This window comes from Rosa chinensis, chromosome 4 (genome assembly GCF_002994745.2).
Source record: "Rosa chinensis cultivar Old Blush chromosome 4, RchiOBHm-V2, whole genome shotgun sequence".
Taxonomy (NCBI): domain Eukaryota; kingdom Viridiplantae; phylum Streptophyta; class Magnoliopsida; order Rosales; family Rosaceae; genus Rosa; species Rosa chinensis.
In genome coordinates, this window is record NC_037091.1 from 35,504,785 (window position 1) to 35,514,577 (window position 9,793).

The 9,793-nt window shown below is 35.8% G+C and overlaps 1 long non-coding RNA gene across 1 annotated transcript; it reads left to right on the top strand.

The window, feature by feature from the left end:
* Positions 1 to 3,261: 3,261 nt before the first annotated feature.
* LOC121052481 lies at positions 3,262 to 4,782 on the top strand. The gene is made up of 3 exons (XR_005809207.1): positions 3,262 to 3,444; positions 4,220 to 4,395; positions 4,651 to 4,782. It is a non-coding gene; the product is annotated as an uncharacterized LOC121052481 (long non-coding RNA).
* Positions 4,783 to 9,793: the final 5,011 nt, after the last annotated feature.

Consider the following 9,793-nt stretch of genomic DNA (forward strand, 5'->3'; position numbering starts at 1 on the left):
AGTTGATGCCTTAATGATCATCAATTTGGCTGAAAATTTACAGAAATGATCTATACATTAGGTCCTAAAAACTGAACGGTCGAGATTGATGAACTCGAAATGAGTTCTCAAAATTAACCCTGTTGACAGCTGTTAGTATATAGCAAGTAGGGATCGTTGTTCTATCCTGGGATTGAGGGTGCTCCTGTCATTTATACATCATAAAAAGAATATTAATTATAGAAATACAATATCTACGAAAAGTACAAAGAATTAAGAGGGGATTTCGAAAGTTTGTGTCTAAATCTAACTACTAAATATTATACAAGTGATCAAACAAACCTGAATCAAAGTAGAAGTAGATGAATGGAGGAAGTAGAGATATAATTAACAACCATTAACACATTAAGCAGATTATCAAAGATAATTTCGAATCAAACATATCATAGAAAGAAATCAATCAAGAACAAATCATGAACGCATGCATAAGTTCTTATTACTTCCCTTAATTAGATTAACTAGATGAACGAACCATAATTAACTCTATTAATCATGCAAAGCTAGTGAGTGATCAATTCCCCAATAAAACACAATTAACGCATTAAGAACATGTGGAAGTTTGATTGATTTAAGCAAAGACGACAAGTTAGAACGCTAATCTTATCATGCAAAGCTCATTATTCGATTTACCTAAGGAATTATAGGTTTTCCACTTAGCAATTAAGATCTAGAACACTAGCATATCTTAATTTGGATGCAATTATATGCTTATAATTCTAAGTTGCACACCAAAGAACATAATCACATAAAAGGTGGGATTGAAGCTCAAAATCAACAAACAATCATGACATATATGAAACTGAAAATTATAATCTGAAAAACCTAAAACAAAACATCCTTCATGGTTATTGGAAATCAATCTTTAACATCCAAACTTTAATCTAACAAGAATTCGAAACATCCAAAATAACAAAACAAAAATCTGTTTTCAATTACAAGAAAAGAAAACCGAAATTAAACTAGAAAAGGACATGGTTACACTTTTGATGATCTCAAGAATGCAAGAAAGCTTCAAAGGTGGTGGAGGCAAGATGAGGACCACGACAAGGAGATGTTGATGGAGCTTGATCACGACTTCTTGACTTGAAGAGAGGATGATGAAATTTTGAGAGAGAAAAGGGAAGGATTGTGTATTTGATTCAGGGTTTGATGATATTTTTAATGAGAGAATGTGTCCAGTGGTCGTTTTTTATGCTCCTATTTATAGGAGGATGGCAACTTAGTCTCCAAGTCTTCAAGATTGATCCACACAGCATTAACCAATCAAATAATGCCACGTCAGTTCTGCCATGTCACTCAACCAATGAGAAGCCTCCAATTTAACACCTTGATTTAGGGAGATTATTTTTGCATGATTATTTTCTGATTTTTCTCTTAATTTTCGGCCAAATATCTAGGCATGAACCTAGACAATATATCTGGATGCATTTTGGACCTTTTCTCCCTTAAATCTCTCCATGGCTTTACCCTTAATGTTCTATCCTTGATTTTCTCTTGATTTTCACATTAAAATTGCATATTTAATTTCAGCCAACATATCTTCAGGGAATTAAGGAACGAATCTGGACTTGTTTTGAGCCTTTTCTTGTTGCACAATCCCATGAAACTCTCCCAAGATTTTCTCAACGTAATCTCCTTGATTTTCACATTATCTCCAACATTTCCCATGCAAAAATCAGATTTAATCACACATAATATCTCCCACATCATCTTCAAGCCATGTGGTCTCCTAATGCCTTCAGGTTTCCTAGCTTCATCAGGATTCCTGCTTTGACTGGGATTCCTAGTTGGACCAGGAAAACTCCATTTCTTCATTTCTGCATCTTTTTAGCTCATTTCCTGCGTTTGAAGTTTATTTCTACCTAAATACAACAAAGTAAGTTAGAAATGACATTGTTAAAGGGATAACTAAGTAAAATGTAGGGAAAATGATACTAAAAACATAGAAAATATTACTCCGATCAGAGATGCCGAAATAAGGTCCAAAAGTGGGTCCCACAACGGATCCCTTAAAAAGGCAAAAAAAAAGATCCTCACTAGAATGACTATATAAATAAATAATATATATATATATATATATACACAGATCCTATCCAGAGCGATGCCTTGCTCTGAAATTTCAGAGTGAGGTTAGGGTTTATGGTCACTTTTTGGTCTCATATCCACATCTCGACCGTTCAGTTTTTAGGTTGTAATATATAGATTATCTCTCCAAAATTTCAGTCAAATTGATGGTCGTTAAGGCATTAAAAACTTCCTTAAAGTTAGTACGGTTCAGGTTGGACAGATTTAGTTCGTCCATTGGTTTAAACGAGTTAGATACCTTATAGATCATCAATTTCGCTAAAATTTTCAAAGATGATCTATACATTAGTACCTAAAAACTGAACGGTCGAGATGTGGATATGAGACTGGAAAGTGACCCTAAACTTTAACATCGCTTTGAAATTTCAAAGCGAAGCATTGCTCTGGATAGGATGTGTATACACTCACACGCACATATATATATGTACACACACACACACACACATACATACATATACAGATCCTATCCAGATCGGAGTTCCGCTTTGAAATTAACGTGTGCAGTTCGAGTTTTGGGTCACTTTTCGGTCGCATATCCACATCTCGACCGTTCAGTTTTTAGGACTAGTGTATAGATCACCTCTGCAAATTTTCAGCTAAATTGATATTTGTTAAGGTATCTAACTAGCTTAAACCAATGGACGGACTGAATCTGTCAACCTGAACCTGAACCGTACTTGCTTTAAGGCAGCTAAAGTGCGGACGACCGCGCTGCAGCCCAACTCAGGCCACGATGGCGCTGCGCGGCTTGCCAGAGGGAGGCCAGGGGTCTTGTGGAGGGGTCTGCGGTCGTGTGGAGTTGCCGGCGACGGGTTTTCCCGTGCTGCACAGAACCTGCAGTTGCAGGTGAGGTGGCTGCCTAGAAACCGGCAACCCCGACCTCCTCCGACCTCGAACGGTGCCCAGAAGCCATCTGGGATGCTTCCAGCCTCCTTCCGGTCCGATTCGCGCCGCCGTCGACACCTGAGCTGGGCTGCAGCGCCGGCGTCTGCACTTTAGCGAAGTGCGGACGTCCGCTTCAGAACCCGCCTGTATTATATATATATATATATTATACAAACTTTATCATTGGGTGCACTTCCATTCCGTTTGGTTTTGTTTTGATAATAAAGTTTATCATTAGGTTTCACTGGTATTGCTGCAATTGCTAGCAAACATGGTGATAATAACAATTGCACAAGTAGTGATGCTTGCATACCGTCCTGCAGATCTAGCTTTTCTCAATCATTTTCTTTTAATATTTCTGTTTAGGATGATCTCAGCATATGAAGACCAATGCTGTGATAAGGGTTCTCTCATGCAATGTAATTTGGAATCAAGGTAGTTACATATGTCTCTTACATATATTTATAAATTGTTTGTTGCTTAACTCTAGTGTTTTTCATAAGCTCAGTGCAACCACTAATTTTGATAATAAATTTTTTGCATTTACTGATGTTAGTGCTTGTATCCAACTTTCTTTGAATATTTCTCTTGAACTAGATAGTTCATTTCTAATAGAGTACAAATTATCTAGCTTTATGAATTTCATATCATTGACGGTAGGAAAGAATGGCATTCCTGTTTAGAGGTCATTAATGTAAGCATCATTGAGCCATTGAAACAGGCTCAAGGAGTTTATTGGCCGATATACCTTATTTATAATGTTCAGAGTCCTTTAATCATGGAGTATGAAGCTCTGGGTTAAATGTGAGCATCATTATGTGTATAACTTCTCTGTGAATAATTGCATTTTATAATATCAGAATATTTCCCCCATATTCTAGTTCTCTTAATTTCATACCAAGGATCAGTCGATTCTAATGAACCTTAGTCAACATTTAAAACAAGGACCAACGAGGGGAACTGTTGGTAATGATTCTAATGAACCTTAGTCTACAAAATCAAAGAAAACTTACTGTTATACATCAGAATTAAGTTATAAGATGCTGCTAAAACTCAAAGTCATTTTTATTGTTACTTAAGTTGTATCAAATTGATGATATTTCTGGAGTTCGTGATCCTTTAATTTGGGTTCGAGGATCTGGAATGCTAGATTTACCTCTCTTGATTGATAGTGTTTTACCTTAACTATATTTTCATGTTCATATATTAGCTTAGGTTTCTGAATCGAAGCTGCAACACATGTTCCAAATGCTGACTGATGCATGAATTAGTGTGCAAACCATATGGTTACAAGATAAACTACCACGACCAAGCGGCAATGATGAAAATTGACAAAGAAAATAGTAATCCTGACATCAGGATTAAAGCTTCACATTGTGTCACCAGGTTAGTGTAATTAACTATATCATCTTGTAATTGTACATTACATATAGGTTTATTTGTTGCAGTTTTTGCTTGTCTATGGTTTTATTTTAGGTGCTTGGTTTTATTTTGATTTGTTTTTTTTATTTTTTTATCTATATTGTTGGTAGCACAACCTTCTAACTTGGTTCTGTTTTGAAATTTTTGTTTCTTGCTTCATGATGGTAGCTTGTAGCCTTATTGTTAGAGTAACGGATATAATATGTTTCTTTTTCTCAGATTGTAACCTATATAATAATGGATGGAGACTTGGTTTGCCCTGCAAAGATGGGAAGATCTGTAGAGGTATCCAGAATTGTTGTTTTTCCACTATTTGATACAGATATACTTGTGTTTTTCCAAATGCTTGTGTTTCCAAACTGATCTTGTACATTCTTTCACTAATAATTATGTTATGGGTGCTTACTGGCTCCAACTGTGTGATTCAAATTCATTTATATACATGTGGGAATTTGATTTCGTCTACCCCCTAAAGAAAATGCAGTAATATAAGTTCTCTTCTTAGTCAAATTGAGTGGTAAAACATATATTTCATCTCTGTTAATTGATATTATGCAATTTTGACAAGATTGGACAACTATCTACAACAATATGGTTGATTTTCTGGTATAGTTCTTGTGATTGAAGACTGAATTTTCTGCTTTAGTCATATCGTTGCTTTTCTGAAACTATTGTAATATAGGTACTTCTACCCATCAATTTTAGCTTCATGAGTATTAAAAACTAAAAAGACATGCTAAGTAGCAGCTTGAGTTTCTTCAGGTGCTTCCACTTTGTCATCAGTCTATTTACATGTTCCACACACATAATGCTCCTCTAGGTAACTATTACGACAACTGTCTTTTTGTACAATGATTTGAGTTTGTTATTTGATCTTTTTGGTAACTTTTTCAGTTTTATAGATAAACTACATTTAGGTGGTTCTAAACTTCCAGTGCTATCTGATCATGGAAGTCCTACTGTAGTTGCAGGGTTCCCCTATACATTACTTAATGAATGTTGTGCTATTTGTTTTCTTTAGATAAAGCTCTATACATTTGTATGTTGTGTTCTTATTGTAGGTTGTCTAGTGTATTGATGTTTATTTTTTTTCGTTGCAGGTGTTGGAATTTGAATTAGTACGTTGCTTCATGCTATGAATAGATTACATAAGATTAGAATGTATAACTAGGAATTAGTTGCTAGAATGTGCTTGTGGTCAAGTATATTGTAAAGAGTAATAGATACAAGGACATTTGTTTTGGGATTGTAAGGATGATTTTTATGTAAATGTCTTCTTTTCTTTTCAATGACATTTTTTTTTGTGTTCTATAATAGATATAAGGACGTTTTTTTAGCGTCCTAATATACATTAGATGACCATTTTCTCAGATTTAAGGACACTTGAAAAGCGTCCTAATATACATTAGAGGACACTCTTCTAATGTCCTTAAAGACATTAGAGGACGCTTTTTTAGTGTCCTTAAAGACATTAGATGACATTTTTTTTTAGATTAGAGGACGTTTTTCTAGCGTCCTTATAAACATTAGATGACGTTTTTCGAACGTCTTCGTAAGTGACTTACAATGACTCCTTGATAGATGACATTTTTTTTGCGTGTCATCTAAAGTTTTCGAAGACGTTTTTCGAACGTCCTCAAATGATTTTTTTGTAGTAGTGGTATGGAACACTTCCCTAGATGAGCAAAACCTCCTCAAAGCTCAAGTCTTTAACAACTCAAGTATTCTATTTTAAAAAAGCAATTAAGCTTTTTTCTGCAACATTTGCAGATTGTGAAGAAGAATCACAACCCAAAGAGACCCAAGTAGATGATACATTTCATGCACCATATATGTGCCATGTTTTGGAACAATATAAATGTGTATCATCTTTTGATGTCCCAAGTAGATGGGCATGTACTAGAATGCTTTTATAGTGTAAATGTTGGCTTTGATGATTGGGAAATGCACCCCTTTTACTTTTGAAGTTTAAAACATTGGTTAGATTACTCATTTGATGGTTTGCAATGTTTACATTTGATGAACTACTGTTCATTTGGTAAATGACCAAATGAATGCACAATTTAATTTAGGAATGGGATGTTCAAATGATCAGACGATAGGATAGATATAATGGCGACTGCAATTGTCAGAATGGACAAAATTGGGACAAATACACTGCAATTATTCATATCACACATCGGTTTTTAACAAATTAGTGTCTTCTAATTTATACTCACACAACATAAGCAATTAAACTCTGTTGTCCCAAAGGTTAATCAGACAACAGATATAGTCTAAGAACTGAAGTTTGAAGATTAGCCAAACAACACACAAAATAAAAGTATGTTGTTTGACAAGCTTGACATACAACAGCTTGAAAACTAGCACTGTTGTCTGAAAGCAGCGCCACAACTGACGGGCAGCTGTACTTGCCATCTGCCGACCTATCAGACAACACTTTTAACACATACCCGTCGTCTGTGTGTTTGTTAGACAACTGTGTTCCACCGTTGTTTGAATTTTCATCAGACAACGGCTCGGTCTACAACGGTGGCTCTTCATATCACACAATGGTTTTCTATAGTCGTCTGATAAGGATTTTGGCATAGTGAGAAGGAACAATGGAAATCCCATTGTTTGATAAAAAGAGAATAGAAAGATGGAAAAAAAGACATCCAGATATAAGATATGTTCATATTGGTCTAATACTTGATGTAGTCTTTGATAAAAGACTGAATAATCGACTTTAGTCACCAAATTACTTTCTATCTATAACAAATAGAAATATTGAAAATTAGATAAAAATAAAGATTCAACTTAAAAATTTAAGTATGGATCATAACTCTCAGGATTTAGCAATCCAATGGAGGACAATTCATGAGCTAACAAGGCTCCCTCAAACATCTTTAAAAGAATTAGATAAAAATATAGGCGAATTGTTTGAACCAAGACCATTCGACACTGAGATACAACCAACACTATTATGTTTGAAAGACTTAGAGGTACCAAAACAATGGTTATTTAATAACTTTGTAAGAGATAGTCTTAGTAGTAGCAAACCAGTTACTATAGAATTTCAATCATCCGGTAAAAACTTTAACTTTAGAGACAAAAGAGCTATATACCTGTGTTTTAGGAGAATTTAAATTCACAGCCTATAAACCATTTAGTCTTTCTTCATTAATAGACACAGGAGCAACAGTCTGTGCATACAGACCTAATGCTCTACCACAAAAAAAATGGACATTAATGAAACACCCCATTAATGTCACAGGTATAAAAGAAAAATATATAAAGATTGAGCATAAAGCTAAAAAAGTAGCAATATGGTTAAATGGTGTTAAATGTTAAAGGAAAAGCACATCATATGCCTTCGTCAAAGAAACAGACGAATAGGGAATAAAGCAATTACAAATCACAGCTCAATCAGCATTTAGTATCATCAATGTAATTGATATTTCCGTTGTAATCCTATCCCTATATAAAGGGGTTATGAATGAAATGAGTAGACCAATTCCAATCTATTTTTACTTTAACACGTTATCAACACGCTCAGAGCCAATAGCCAATAGCCAAAGATAAAAAAAAAAAAAAATCCTAATTTTCTTTGTTCTTCCCATCGAAACCAGAAGAAAACAAAACCTAGAAGTATGAATTTCTTTTCTGGACACCCACGTTTCCCCTCTGGACACCCAAGCCCCACACGGACCTCACCTCGACCCGACCCGGAAGGGATTTCGGTCCGGTTTCTGTTCCCAGCTCTGACGCGGCCTCGTCCTGCTCGCCAGTGTCCCAGATCGACTTCATCTTCTCCAGTCGATCACCTGCAGCCCACCTTGTTTCCAGTCGCTCACCTTCGTTTTCCTCCAGCAACGACCCTAGCGATTCCGCCTTGCACCTCCGGCGTTTGCAGTCGCAGCCCAACCCACCTGCAACTGCGTTGCTCCCTCGCCCAGCCCAGATTTACGCGCGTTCATCATCCCAGCCTTGCAATAGCACCGATCGCGGCAGCAGGCTTCTGATCTCATCGCTGCAGCGCGCTCCCTCCATCCTCGGCCTCGTGGCTCGCTCATCCCTCCAGCCTCAGCCCCAATCACCTGCGCGGCCTCGTCCAAACCGACCTCCATCTTCCTCTGCCGTGTGTCTTCAACCTGCTACGTCAAAGAGAGAAAAGAAAACCAGAATGAAGAAGACGAGAGGAAGAAGATGATCAAAGAGAAAAAAAAAAAAACAGTGTGACCCGACCCAAGAAAAAAGTGGTAATTGAAAAAAAAAAAAAAAAAGGGCTCTGCAGCTCAACCAGAAAAAGAAAAAACAGGCCTTGCGGCCCAGAGAAAAAAAAGAGAGAGGCCCTGCGGCCCAGACAAGAAAAAAAGAAAAAAGGCTTGCAACCCAGAAAAAAAAAAAAAAGAGAAAAAAAAAAGCAAAAGAAAAAAACAGGGCCCACTGCTGAAAAAAAAGGAAGCAGCCAAGTTTTTCTCAAGTCCAAAAACATCGCTACGCACGCCTGTATCAACACGCGCGTGTACTAGGATTGTTTTATTTTCTCGACAACAAGTATGTTCTCCTTTATTTATTTATTTTCATACTCTGATATATTTTTATAATTAGACCTTTTTGAGCATGTTTAGTTAGGTAATTTTAATCATTTTAAGTATGCCTTGTTATTTATGTTTTACATAATTATGTTTAAGCATGTTTTAATTATGCTATAGTTTATACTTTATATTGAACATGCCATATATATTTTATTATATATTATTTATGCAATTGTGAGCATGTTTTGTGAATTTTATTTACTCTTATATATTCCTAAGCATGCCTTTATGTTATGTTATTGCTTATTTTACGCATGATATATTATTGCTATTATTATGTGTAACATATATTTTGGTATATATTTGTGAAATTTGAGCATGCCATGTAATTTATTTTAATATATGCTATGTTGTTATTATTTATTACGTACTATGATTATTACTTGTTTAGAATGCTATGCAACATATAAACTCCATTTTGCCATGATAATGAAAATTCATGAGCATTATACATACATATTTACCGTGATAATGCATTTTCACGTAGCATCGAAAAAAATTGTGACCATTACGAATCTTGGTCTTGAAATCTAATTCATACGTTTGGAAAATAATTCACGTGGATGTCTTTATGACTGCGTAATTTATATCTTCCCTCTTGTGTTATGTAGATGGCTGATCCAACTTGACCTGAGTTTGACATTTTGGACTCAGAAGGACTTGAGTACCATCGTTGGGTTTCCGATGTAGAAACTGCCTTTGTGGCAAGAGACTACACTGCCACCATCAAAACTTCCACTGACCTCAAAGACGATGGACCGTCTGAAGCAAATGCCTTAATA